General features: G+C 39.1%; 1 pseudogene; it reads left to right on the top strand.

The window, feature by feature from the left end:
• Window positions 1–8,067, top strand: part of LOC148837826 (uncharacterized) — a 48,909-nt pseudogene extending 40,842 nt beyond the window's left edge.
• The last annotated feature ends 4,636 nt before the right edge of the window (window positions 8,068–12,703 follow it).

Raw genomic sequence — 12,703 nt, 5'->3', positions numbered from 1 at the left:
AATGTGTGCATTTCACAACTCCCTTGTTCATTAGAATTCTTTGAATTTGGTGTGTGTATAGGAAGTGGGCAGGTTTCAGATATCCCTCAGAGTTGTGAGTGTGCTGTTTCCAAAAATATATCTGACCTAATATTTTAAAATTATTAGGTTAAATGATTAGTTAATTATCCTTAGAACAAAATTAAAAGTCTTTCCAAAAATTCGAATTAGAAGTCTTTTTTGAGAAACACGGCAACAAGAATTGCCACCTAGTCAGTGAGCGCAAAGGGGCGGGAACTGATCCAAGTTTCTAAACCTTTTATAAATAAATCCCTAAATTGTTATTTGCATCCAATTGCTATAACAATGGATTATTCTATAACATCTTTGGAACCTCAACACAAGTGCATGAAAACAACTTAGGTAGAAAACTCAAATCACAAAAAAACGGAAAAGCTCTCACATTAAATAAAAGCAAGTCATATAAAACAGAGAAATAAAGGGCAAATACCCTGCAATAAGACTAATAAATCAGAGCAAAAGAAAAGCCAAACAGATGAAGTTATTATTCAGCTGAATGATTTTCTCTGGGTAAATCAATAGAGGTTGCTATTGCAAAGTACACTTATTTCATTTTTATAGATTTATATGTCAGGTTACCCAAAGGCTTTTAGGCTTTTCAGTTATGGACATGGAAATACCATATTTTCCTTAGTTCATAGAAGTCAGAAGTGACCATTTTACCTGTAAAAAGCAACAGACATTTCCTTCATATATATCAAACATCAAGACTATCACTTAAAAAAATATACTTTCTGTATTGTCATGTTATTTTTAGTCTATTAAATAGCAGAGAAGTAGAAATGGTGTTTGTTCACTTTCAAATGACTTATGAAATTACATAGTTCGACCTAACATTTTTGTTGCTGTTATTATTTTTACATCCTCTTCAGCTCACTACTGAGTCTTTTCAGTGAGTGCTGCTTTCTACTTCACATGAAGATGTTGGTGTTTCTTTTGTAATTTGGTGTTTGGGCTTTTGTAATTTGTGGATACAGAGATGGGGGTAAGATGTGCGATTACCAGGACTACTTGACTACTTGGCAATGAAACTAAGTCAATGTCAGGAGAGACCATACTTACAGTACCATACTTAAAATTAATATTGGCCCATAGGCATATAGGCAACAGAGACTGACTGAAGGTCATAAGGGTTGTATTTTTCTCGTTTCTGTATGGACTTTATTCACAGAACTGAGTCGGTCTACTTCTTTTTCCTAAACATCCCTTCTTGTCAAAGTCATTAGGTCTTGAAGTCATGCATGCTTTAATGTACCAAGTGGTACCACGCCGATTGATCTGAAGCTTGTTCATCCCAGTCATTGGTGTTGTGTACATGCCTCTGTACTTGAGGACTATGTTACCATTTAATTTAGCAGCCCTTTGAGTATTGGCCAACACTCACTGAACTGGACAAGAGAACTTGGTGAGGAAGGTAACTCTCTGGATGCAAAGGCTTTTCCATTAAAGTTGATTTCTCAAGATCAAGGTTTCAATGCTGGAGAACACAATTTCGTTTAAGATGCTTAATCGGTCAGCAGTCTTCCCATTTGAACCCAAGCATCAAATGAAAGCTCCATTGTTAGGGGTTTTGAAGGATCTTAAAGTGATATACAGTGTGATTTCACTGCAGAAGACTGTGATAAGCACACCAGCCGTGTAAACCAGAACCCTGCTCAACATTCAGTGGTACTTGTTTTGAAAGACACATTGTTGCCAGTTAAAGAAGGCAGCACAGTTGTAGTTTTTACCCAGTGATGGATTTCTTTATGGATGCAAACTTGTTAGATGAGGTAGCTGCACAGATGTGGGAATAGCACCATATACTCCAGAGCCTTAAAATTTATGTAGATTACATGAAAAATGATCTTTTTGGCAGGGAGTGGATGGTTGAGGATTTTCACCTTAGTGACATTTTTGCCAATAGTTCTAATCCAGATTACATGTCAAGGTCAACCTTGACAGAATGGTAAATCATGGTATTCATGGTACATATAGAATATATATATATATATGGATGATTTAAGGTATGTTTGCTCATTTCCTTAAAACTTAACTTTAAGAAAAAGTCCTATCTTCTATTTTTTGCCAAGTTTATGATCTTTGTCTTGGGAGAAGGGAGTCTTTTCTTGAGAATCACCAAGCCTATCTGGTTCATAGCCAAATGGTTTTTCGGTAGTGTTTGTGCAACTCTTATCTCTCATTGAGGTTTTATGGCCTTTGTAGAGCTACAAGGAATAACCAATGCCCCATTATTCAGATGTCACAAGTAGAGGATGCAAGCAGACTTAATTTTTACCAAGAAATGAACACACATACCCTAATATCAGATAGTATGATTTACAGGTGGGAAAAATAGGGATTGAGAAGGAAGTACATTGAATTGAAACTTTTTTCCTGCCATTAGCCACTAAAAGAGAAAGAAAATTCCTTTGCTCAGCAGTTTCATGCTGTCCAGCACTCAATAGCTGTAAAAATCACAACGTAAGTACAAGTTTATTTGTCATTCCAGCCATATACAAGTATACAAAGGAGCGAGATATCATTCTCCAGGTCTACGGTGCGAATACAGACAAGGCACAATGCTATAGACAATGTAGACATTTCTGACAGGGTCTCTATGGTACCTCTATAGAATGTGCATAGTATGGGGGGGGGGGGGAGGTTTGCCCTTTTCAGTTGCTGCAGGAAGTAGAGATGTTATTGTGCTTTTTTAGCTAGGGAGGTGGTGTTGATGGTCCAAGTGAGGTCATCTGTGATATGCACACCAAGAAACTTAGTACTTCCAGCTGTCTCCATGTGCAGTGGGGAGTGATCAGCACGGGCCCTCCTGAAGTCAATTATCATTGATGTATACAGATGCAGCTGATGTATACAGATGCAGCCATTCAAAGTGTGCGGCATAGACACGTACAGCGGGTAATTGGCTACGTCATCGCGCGTCGTACCGCGGTACGTGATTGGTTACCGACAGGGGCACTCGTGGTGCGTTGGTTGGTCGTAGAAAGATTTAAATGTCTTTACTGTGCCCGTTTAGTATTGAATATTTATATGGAATTTTACCACTGAAGGGAAATCTTATTAGCTGAGCATAAAAAGAATAGGAGCATAACGTGTGTGAAGACCATAAACGATATTAATTTTGGAACATAAACATACAGTATTACAGTATGTAAACTGCATATGGCTGGTCTCGGTACTTTAAAGAAAAAATAAACACTGGTATTCCATTTCTCCCTAAACATTTTAAGCATCGAAGTCTTTAACTAACATGTGAAATAATGTATATAAAAAGTGGTAGTTTTAAGCTTTTCTGCGAATACGCTCAATACCGGAGTCAACAAGCATACTTTTAGAATTTGATTAATAGGGAATGTAATATGTAATCGAGTATCTAAAGAAATTAATAACGATATAATTATATTTAAAAGATGATCTGTCAAAGTGCAATGAAACCTATTACTTGATTCTTATGGATGCCCGGTCCCACCAGGGATTAAAAAAAAACATGATATTGCGTATCTAAAGAATAATATAAGAAACAGTATAACTATGTTCATGCACAAACAGTAGCATGTTGCATTATTAATTTGGGTGTCACCTCTTGCCAGAAAGCTCTAAATTGCATTTTTAGTGCTGTTTTTGACTTTTTTTTAAATTACAACCCATAAATAAAGCTGATGCTGTTTGGACTTTTAATTATTTTAAACTGTATTACAACAGCACAATGCACAATGCAACATAAATCGCTACCTTTGTCTTCTGCATAATAATGTTCACATCTCTGTCCAGCAAATTAACAATAGTAATAATAATTAACTTTATTGTATATAGCGCCTTTAAAGGTGGCTCCTCAAAGCGCTTTACAAGATAAAAACAATAAGAACAATACTGTTAGGCTGGGCAAATTATTTTTAATTTTTTTTAAAAAGAAATAAAAAATGAGATATAATGATGTGTTCCGGCTTAGACATTGCACGACTTTAAAACCTATAAAAACAGATTTCGAGAGTTAAAAACCACTTTTTATGTGCGAAAAACGGGTGATCTTTTGCAGCTGTTCACTGTTTTAAACGAATAAGAAATTATATTGCTCATAAATCTAATCACTTATTCTACATAAACACAGCATAATTGCTCTCTGACAATGCTCTTTTTCTTGTTCGTTTTGGAGACCTTGATCGAAACTGCTTTGAGATGTCAGAACGGATTTATTTTCTGTGTATTTCTGTGTGCGCATTTTCTACATTGCTTTGTTTGTCGAGATTTTAACTTTATATTTAGGCTCAGGATTTATGCTAACACCTAGCTTTCTTAACGCGAGAAGTACTACGGTAAGTAAGTACTGTACTCACTATACTGTACTTAAGTACTACTGTAAGAAAAAAAAGGGGTTTTGGAGGGAGGGGGAGGTGTCTTTCGCTGGAAGACTCGCCCCCTTCTACTTTGAAAATACCTGTAAAACCGGTTTAATTCGTCATAATCAGCACTCCCGCAGAGAGTGATGAAAACCGCACTGCGCCAGGCGAATGCACATAATGTTGGGCTTTTGGGCTCAGGTGGATTTGCGCCGTACAGTTCAACCTACGACACCGCTGTGTACTGTACATACAGTACGAACATGTGTTATTTTGAAATATAAAAAATGTCAATAGACTTTAGTATCAATAATATTTGCTATTTTAGTTTTTCAAAGAAGTGTTTTTGTTAAAAGAAAACTCATACAATGAAATACAATATTGAAAGGCTCTACTGTACACAGAGCGGGGCGATAGGGGGGAACAAGCTTCCCAGCAATGTGGTTGAAGCTGATACTCTGGATTCTCTCCAGACACAGCTGTATGAACGCCACCAGCCAGGACAGGAGGCTCTACTGTACACAGAGAGGGGTGGGAGGGGGGCACAAGCCGATACCCTGGCTTCTCTCCAGACACAGCTAGATGAGCTCTTGCAGTCAGGACAGGAGGCTCTACTGTACACAGAGAGGGGCGGGAGGGGGGAACAAGACGATACATACTCTTAGAGTTTGATTAATAGGGAATATAATAGAAAAATATAGTACTAAAAATAAGATACACTCTACAGACATTCACAACAGCGACTGTCAGAAGATAGGACATAGCGACACAGACACCCGTTTAATGGAAAGGGGCACTTCAATTTTCTGTACGACTAATATTAAAGCCAGTACTTTAATATTCTTTTCCGTATGTTTATCAATAGTGGGTACTGGCCTAATTCGGCCCTGCACCCGTTGTTAGGTGTTTTTCTGTAGATGTTTCTACAGATCTCCATGTGCAGAGTTTCTGTGGGGTGTTTGTCCCATTGAGTGTACTCCTGGTCTGTGAGGGGACCCCACACTTCACTGCCGTATAGGGCAATGGGTTGGACTACACTTTCAAATATTTAGAGCCAGATTCTTGTTGGTGGATTGATGTTGAAGAGCCTCCTTCTTATTGCGTAGAAAGCCCTGAGTGCCTTTTCCCTCAGTGCCTTCACTGCCAGGTCAAAACTTCCAGATAAGCTGATGGTATATGTGATACAGTAAGTGATATGCCGATATATGTGTAGCTGGATGAGTGCTCCAATGTGTTGTTGTTAAGTGTGAATTTGTACCTGTTTCCTTGAGGTCTGGCTTTTTTCTGGAAAACCATAACTCTGGTCTTGTCCAGATTGACTGTCAGTGCCCAGGTCTGACAGTGCTGCTCCAGCAGTGCCAGGTTCTGCCACAGCCCCTGTTCTGTGGGTGACAGCAGGACCAGGTCATCTGCATAGAGCAGGAACTTGATTTCTGTGTCGTGTAGTGTGGGACCAGGAGCCGCAGACTGTTCCAACATTCCTGCTAATTCATTGATATAGATACTAAACAGTGTTGGGCTCAGGCTGCAGGCCTGCAGGCCTGGGCTCAGGCTGCAGCCCTGTCTCACCCCACGGCCCCATGGCCAGTGGTGGTGATGTAATTAATAAATCTTTAATAACCAGTGAAATCCAGGAAACACTCAATGTCCTTTTTGAACTTTGGAAGGGAAACACAGAAAGCCTTAAAACCTGTTAAGTTCCCTAAAGCTTTCTCAGTCAGGTATGAAAGTTTACCCACACACCCTCCCCACACAACCTGCCTCCTGACCCTGTTTTGCGTTAAGGAAGACGAATATGAACCTATTTACCTTCGAAACTCACCAAAAAAGACACACTCACCAGACCTTGCACAACTACTGTATAACTAAAAAAGACCTCTTCACTGTGTGAAAATACAACCTTTATAAGTTTATGCAGGTAAATAATTGCTATTAGGAATGACTTTTTAATCTATCAATGTTAGATTTAAAAAAAAAAAAACATTGCCCGATATTAGAAAGCATTTTGCATTACATTTCAGAAAAAAAAAAATATTTCGAGAGACTGGATAAGTAATTTGAGTGTTTTTTAGCTTCCTGAAAAACAAGTAATAATTTAACAATATATGTAAATGTTTTATGATATGTCTATGTTGTGAATGTCTGTTGATTGTATCTTATTTTTAGTTTTTGTTTTGTTTCACATTAATTTTATAAGGGAGAGTGTCATAGAGACGACTCCCTTAACCCCCATCTTGGTTTAAATACTTTTATTTTTTTCACAATCTGGCAATGCCAGACAGAATTCAGAGTTTGCTGCAGCCAAATGGCCTTGCAGATCAGAAAATCAAGGAACAAAACAATTATTGCACCTGGCTCCTCAATGGGATAGCTTTAACGTGCTAATGCGTTGGTGTAAGAGTCCGGGTGTGGCAAGCTTCTAATATCTCCCAACTTCGGTGAAAGGAACCCCTCTTTCATTGGAAGACAGTGAACACATTCTAACCGTACATGAGAATACAGCATAAATACACCAAGGGATTGGGTGAGTTCCCATCACAAAAAAAAAACTGCGAGCCTGCACTACAGCGACCATAGTACAGTATGGAGACCAAGACCTTTTACGGGAGGAGACGAGGTGCTTCTGCCGCCCCAGCTTGCAAAGAGCGAAGGGTAAGCAAATACAGCAGGCTTCATCTGAAATACACGATTATAGCGCATATTACAAGGTATTATTGCCGTTTTTAATTATACATTCAATTATAAATATTTCTTCGCAGCCTGTTCTTCAGGAAAACACCGCACGGGCGAAACGATCTTCGAAATCTACCAGGACAGTAAAAAAGAAAGCGGTAAGACGGATGAAAAGAAAAGTTTATTTTGACGTCTGTTCCGCAACTGATGAATACTACTGTGTGACTTTATTTATTACATGAATTATGTTATTTTGCAACAGGCTGTGGGTCTCTGGTCTCGGCCACTGGCCAGGGTGCCAAACTGTAGAAGCAGCACCTGTAAGGAGACTTTTCGGCAGCAGCGGGATTAGTACGGCGCATTACCTGGGAGGACTGGGAGGTTAGAGACACTCTTGAAGATGCAGAAGCCGGAGACAGTGTGTACCGGCAGTCAAACGCTTGAGCAGCTGTCTCCCGATGAGTGCCTCCCCCCACCGCGCAGGTTGCAATGCCTGGCGGAAGCTCTGCCCCCCACAGAGCACACACTGCCTCAGGACACTCCATCCCAGCATCTCTGCTCACCACCGCGCAGGAATTGGCTGATGCTGTCCCCGCCGTCTATCTCCCCTCAGGAAGCAACTTTTACAGAGCGGAATTCACAGACGCCAGTGGGACAAACAATTCTCCCAGATATCCAACTGTTGCCCATCACTCAAGAGAAAAAGGGGGGGTTGTACTTGCAGTGCATTGGTATAGATGGGAAAGCGAGAGCCAACCGCTACGCCGCCCTCGTGTTTCGAAATCTTGTGACTTTTGAAATTTACTGGGGGTGGACCACATCGGTAAATTTCGATGGGTCCAGAGGTAAAAGTGCCATGCTTTGCAATCTCCGAGAAACCATTAGTAGCATGGTGAATCAGAGATTCTCAACACTTACTTTGTGCGACTGGAAAAGAATTCGTGATCGGATCAACTAAATTCTTCAAAGAAGGAGGCGCTCTTTTCCTCTACTTTAACGATCTGTCCAGAAACAAAACATTCCTGTTAAACAAGAGGAATGTAAAAAACAATTGTACAAAAGTAAAAAACAATTACTTTTTGACAATGAAAACCAGTTTGTGTGTCTCTGCTGGCGCGCGGGTGCAGTGGGGTGCTGTGCCAGCCGTACAGAACATTAAAGTGTCCCTTTCCATTCAACGGGTGTTTGAGTCGCTGTGTGCTATCTTCTGACAGTCGCTGTTGTGAATGTCTGCAGAGTGTAGACATTGTTTAGTGTAGTGTGTATGTGTCTCTCTCTCTCTGCTGGCGCGCGGGCGCGGTGGGGTGCTTATCATTCTCAGAGCATAATAAGGAAGATTAATAAACATAAACATAATCTCATGGCTAAATAGCCGTCTAGCCAAAAGAGAAAACATCAACTTTTAAACTCCAATGAAAGTATTAATGGTTTTTAATCACCGTTTCAGGAAGTTAAAAAACATTTGAATTACTTATCTAGTCTCTCGAAATAAAATTTATAGAAAAAACACATTGCCCGACTTTAGAAAGCACCTTGTATTACATTGCTTGAAAAATAATTTTATTTCGAGAGACTGGATAAGTAATTCAAATGTTTTTTAACTTCCTGAAAAACAAGTAATAATTTAACAATATGTGCAAATGTTTTATGATATGTCGCTGTTGTGAATGTCTGTAGAGTGTATCTTACTTGCCTGTCCTGACTGGTGGAGCTCATCCAGCTCTGTCACTTTGGATAAAGGCACCGTCTCTTTCAAGACAATGATCCGAAACACACAGCAGCAAGGGCGAGGCTTATAGCAGAAGGAGTGAACTGGGTGAAAACTCTAGCCAAATCCCCAGATTTAAATCCAATAGAGATGTTTTGGCATTTGCTGAAAGACTATGTTTGGAAAACTGCTAAACCCAGCACAAATCAAGAACTTATCACTGCGATCTACAAGTTTTAGGAGGAAGAAGTGACTGAACAAAATTGCAACAATTTTATTAACACGCTGTTTCGTGTTCTTCCTAGGATTGTTGAGCAGGGCGGGGGGTATTCAGGAATGTGAGTTATGTGAGTCAGATTAAGAATGAATAAAAGCATTTTATTAAAAATGCGTTTGCGTTTATCTGGGTGCTGACAAAGAATAAAACAATTACTTTTTGACAATGAAAAACTGTGTGTGTCTCTCTCTGCTGGCGTTTGTAATCATTTTTAATTTTAAATACATTTTAGCAAAGTCATGTACAGATGCAGCCATTCAAAATGGGTGGGGTATTTCACGGTATACCCCAGTGGGCGTGTCGCATCAAAACAGAGTAACACCAGTATATCGCATCATTTGACGTCATGCCGGAAAGTATCCGGAATCACCTTGTAAAACCGCCAGTAGGAACCTCTCATGTACAGCATTTGAGCTTTTAAATTTAAACTGTGTATTACAGCATGTTAATCATCAGTCATTAAAAAGTTGGTATATTTTATGAAAGCAAGATTGCTCAGTTGGATAAAAGTACACAACCTACCTTTATCAGAAATATTTATGCATCAAAGCCTTTACCGAAGATATTACTAATAGTATTAATAATGAATGACTTTGGACAAGCTGTAAACTCAAAGTATTTACGCTGGTCCACATTCTTTCTAACCATCATTTTAAACGAAAATACTTTTAGTTTTTTCTTTGACAAACACCACAGCATTTCGTAGATCAAACTAACGAGGACAGGACATTAGCTAGCCAATACAATAAAGGAATGACTTTTTTTGCTAATTTCTTTAGCACATTTGTCCAAGCACTTGGAATCTGTCCAAGCCCTACTTTGTCAGGCATTTTCTTTTACTGCAACAGACATAAAAACTCCTTTTCTTTTAACAGAGCGTTTCATAATTTCTAACTACGAAAATTATTTAAACTGCGACACTTATCATTCAACCAGAGCTCAAAATATCACAAGGATCCTCAAGAGGACATCAAAGACTGTATTAAAAGATATTTGTATCAGATACATGAGAATCCAGGCTTTTTTATGAACGCTTTCTTTTCCGTATACCAGATATTCTGGAACCACTTCAGAAGGGTGTCAGCCAGTCAGATTCCAGGAATTGGTACTTTAAAGAAAAAATACACACCACTATTCCATTTCTCCCTAACGATTTTAAGCATCGAAGTCTTTAACTAACATGTGAAATAGCATGTAAAAAAGTGGTAGTTTTAAGCTTTTCTGCTAATATAATATGGAATCGCGTATCTAAAGAAATTAATAACGATATGATTATATTCGTGTACTGCGACAGGGCTGTGTAGGGCTGTTTCGCCTCTCTCTTCATGTGATTTCCCTAGTAGCCCACTGGTCTATGTGCCTGATTACTAACCTTCAGGTTGTGTGTTCAAATCCAGCTGGCGCCCCGACTTTTCTTTTAACAAACATTTCTTCGAAAAAATAGAATAGCAATATTATGGACAATTAATTGACTTTTATATTTCTAAATATCACAACATGATCGAATTTAAGTCATTTTTGATAACAATGAATAGTCACCTTCTTCCCTTCTGACAACGGTCCCTGCTTCTGCTTCCTGCTTCTATTGTGTGTGTGTTGGGGGGGGGGATCCCTTTAGATCTCCCTTCAGATTTAAAAGGTTATTAATCATATCTTCGGTGTCGCATCTTACCAGTGCAGCTGATCTTTTGCTGCCTGGGTCAACTATCACAAAGCTTTAGAGAACCTAACATTTCTATTATCAACAAATTGTAAATACGACGTTTACATTGGCATTATTAATTTTTCACATGGGTGTATGGAGGATTGTCAGCTGTCACTGACAGTGGACCCCCCTCTTAGGCTGTGCACACGATCTTCTAAATTTTTATAGAGAAATGGACGCTGTACAGTATGCGTTACAATATAAACATTTATATTGATTTAAATCGCATTTTGATTTAAATCGCAAACGCGTGTTTAATTATATGTGTTTTTTGAATCATAATCAGACAAATGCAACATAAATTGATACAGTATCTTTGTCTTCTAAGTATCTTAATAAACTTTCAGCATAGCTTTCTCCCCGTTTAGATTTATTTTTCTTGGGATTTTGGGATCAAATGTGGAAGGATTAGATTGTAATCGTTTTTATTTTTTAAATACGTTTTAGAAAAGTGTAATCTATACTAAAAAGCTGTACACCACCTGCTATACAGATACATATTGTAATACTTTCGGGTTTGGATAAGATGGACACAAGAACTCGGACTTGCGGAGTTAAAGGAAGTGAAAGCCTTTATTTTTCTTCTCCGTCACCACCTGCTAGCCCGGCTCTCCCGCGCCCCCGGCCGCCAACAGCGCGAGCCAACACACAGCCCGTGTGCCCGAGAGAGAGAGAAAAGAGAGAGAGAGTAAGACCTAGGGGTGCAGAAGCAGGAAACTATTTACAAGGAAAACGGATACCTCCCCAGACTGTACGCCCGCTTCACTGTGGGACAGCTGCACTGGTCAGCGGCCTTCCTAAACCCCGCCCTGACCACTTTCACTCCTGTCCTGCTCTTCCCCGTGCACCCCAGCCGGGCGCTCTTCGGCCTCTGCCCGGGGCGAATGTATATTTAGATATTTAGACCCGGCGCGGCACCGAGAGAGCATCTACATTTATAACTAAGTTTTTAAAATTAGTCAAGCAATATGAAGCATCTCCTTTTACTTTTAAGTCCCTTAATTATCATTGAGCACAGCTTTCTCACCACTTAGATTACTTTTTGATACCATCCTTACACAAAGCAGAAACTTCTTGTATTTTCCGATGACATACAAGTGGAAAGATTACAGATTTTAATCGTCTTTAATTTTGTTACGTTATACGTTTTAGGAACGTTTCATCTATACAAACACCACAAAACTATTCTCGATTGTATTTCTGAATGTTATGTTACACCTACAGTAGTTCACTGTTTTAAATACATCTAATTAAGAAAGTTAGGTGTAAGCACTTTAGATCTTTTTTTCTGAACCAGGGAAAATCTGATCATGTTTCTCTATAACAATAATAAAAAACTTTATTTTACATATCACCTTTAAAAGTGGCATCTCAAAGCAATACAGTAGATGTAAACCACAGATTACAAAGTAAATACCCAGACAAACGCAAACGCGTTTTTAATAAAATGCTTTTATTCATTCAGCAGAGAGATACAGATGCAGCCATTCAAAATGCGTGCGTTATTTTGCGGCATACCCCGGTGGGCGTGTCGCGGCATCACGCAGTGTCACGCAGTGTGACGTGGTTAATCGCGCGTCATTTGACGCTCTGCCGGAAACTATCCGGCGTCACCTTGTAAAACCGCCAGGGGGAGCTTAACCTCTCATGTACAGCATTTGAGCCTTTAATTTTGAACAGTGTATTACAGCATGTTAATCTTCAGTCATTAAAATGTTGGTATATTTTATGAAAGCAAGATTGCTCAGTTGGACAAAAGTACACAACCTACCTTTATCAGAAATATTTATGCATCAAAGCCTTTACCGAAGATATTACTAATAGTATTAATAATGGATGACTTTGGACAAGCTGTATACTCAAAGTATAATTTCTTTAGCACATTTGTACAAGCACTTGGAATCTGTCCAAGCCATACTTTGTCAGGCATTTTGTTTTACTTC

This window comes from Atractosteus spatula, chromosome 3 (assembly GCF_055471065.1).
Source record: "Atractosteus spatula isolate fAtrSpa1 chromosome 3, fAtrSpa1.hap1, whole genome shotgun sequence".
In the NCBI taxonomy this organism is placed as follows: Eukaryota; Metazoa; Chordata; class Actinopteri; order Semionotiformes; family Lepisosteidae; genus Atractosteus; species Atractosteus spatula.
This window is presented reverse-complemented; position numbering and strand designations above follow the sequence as displayed.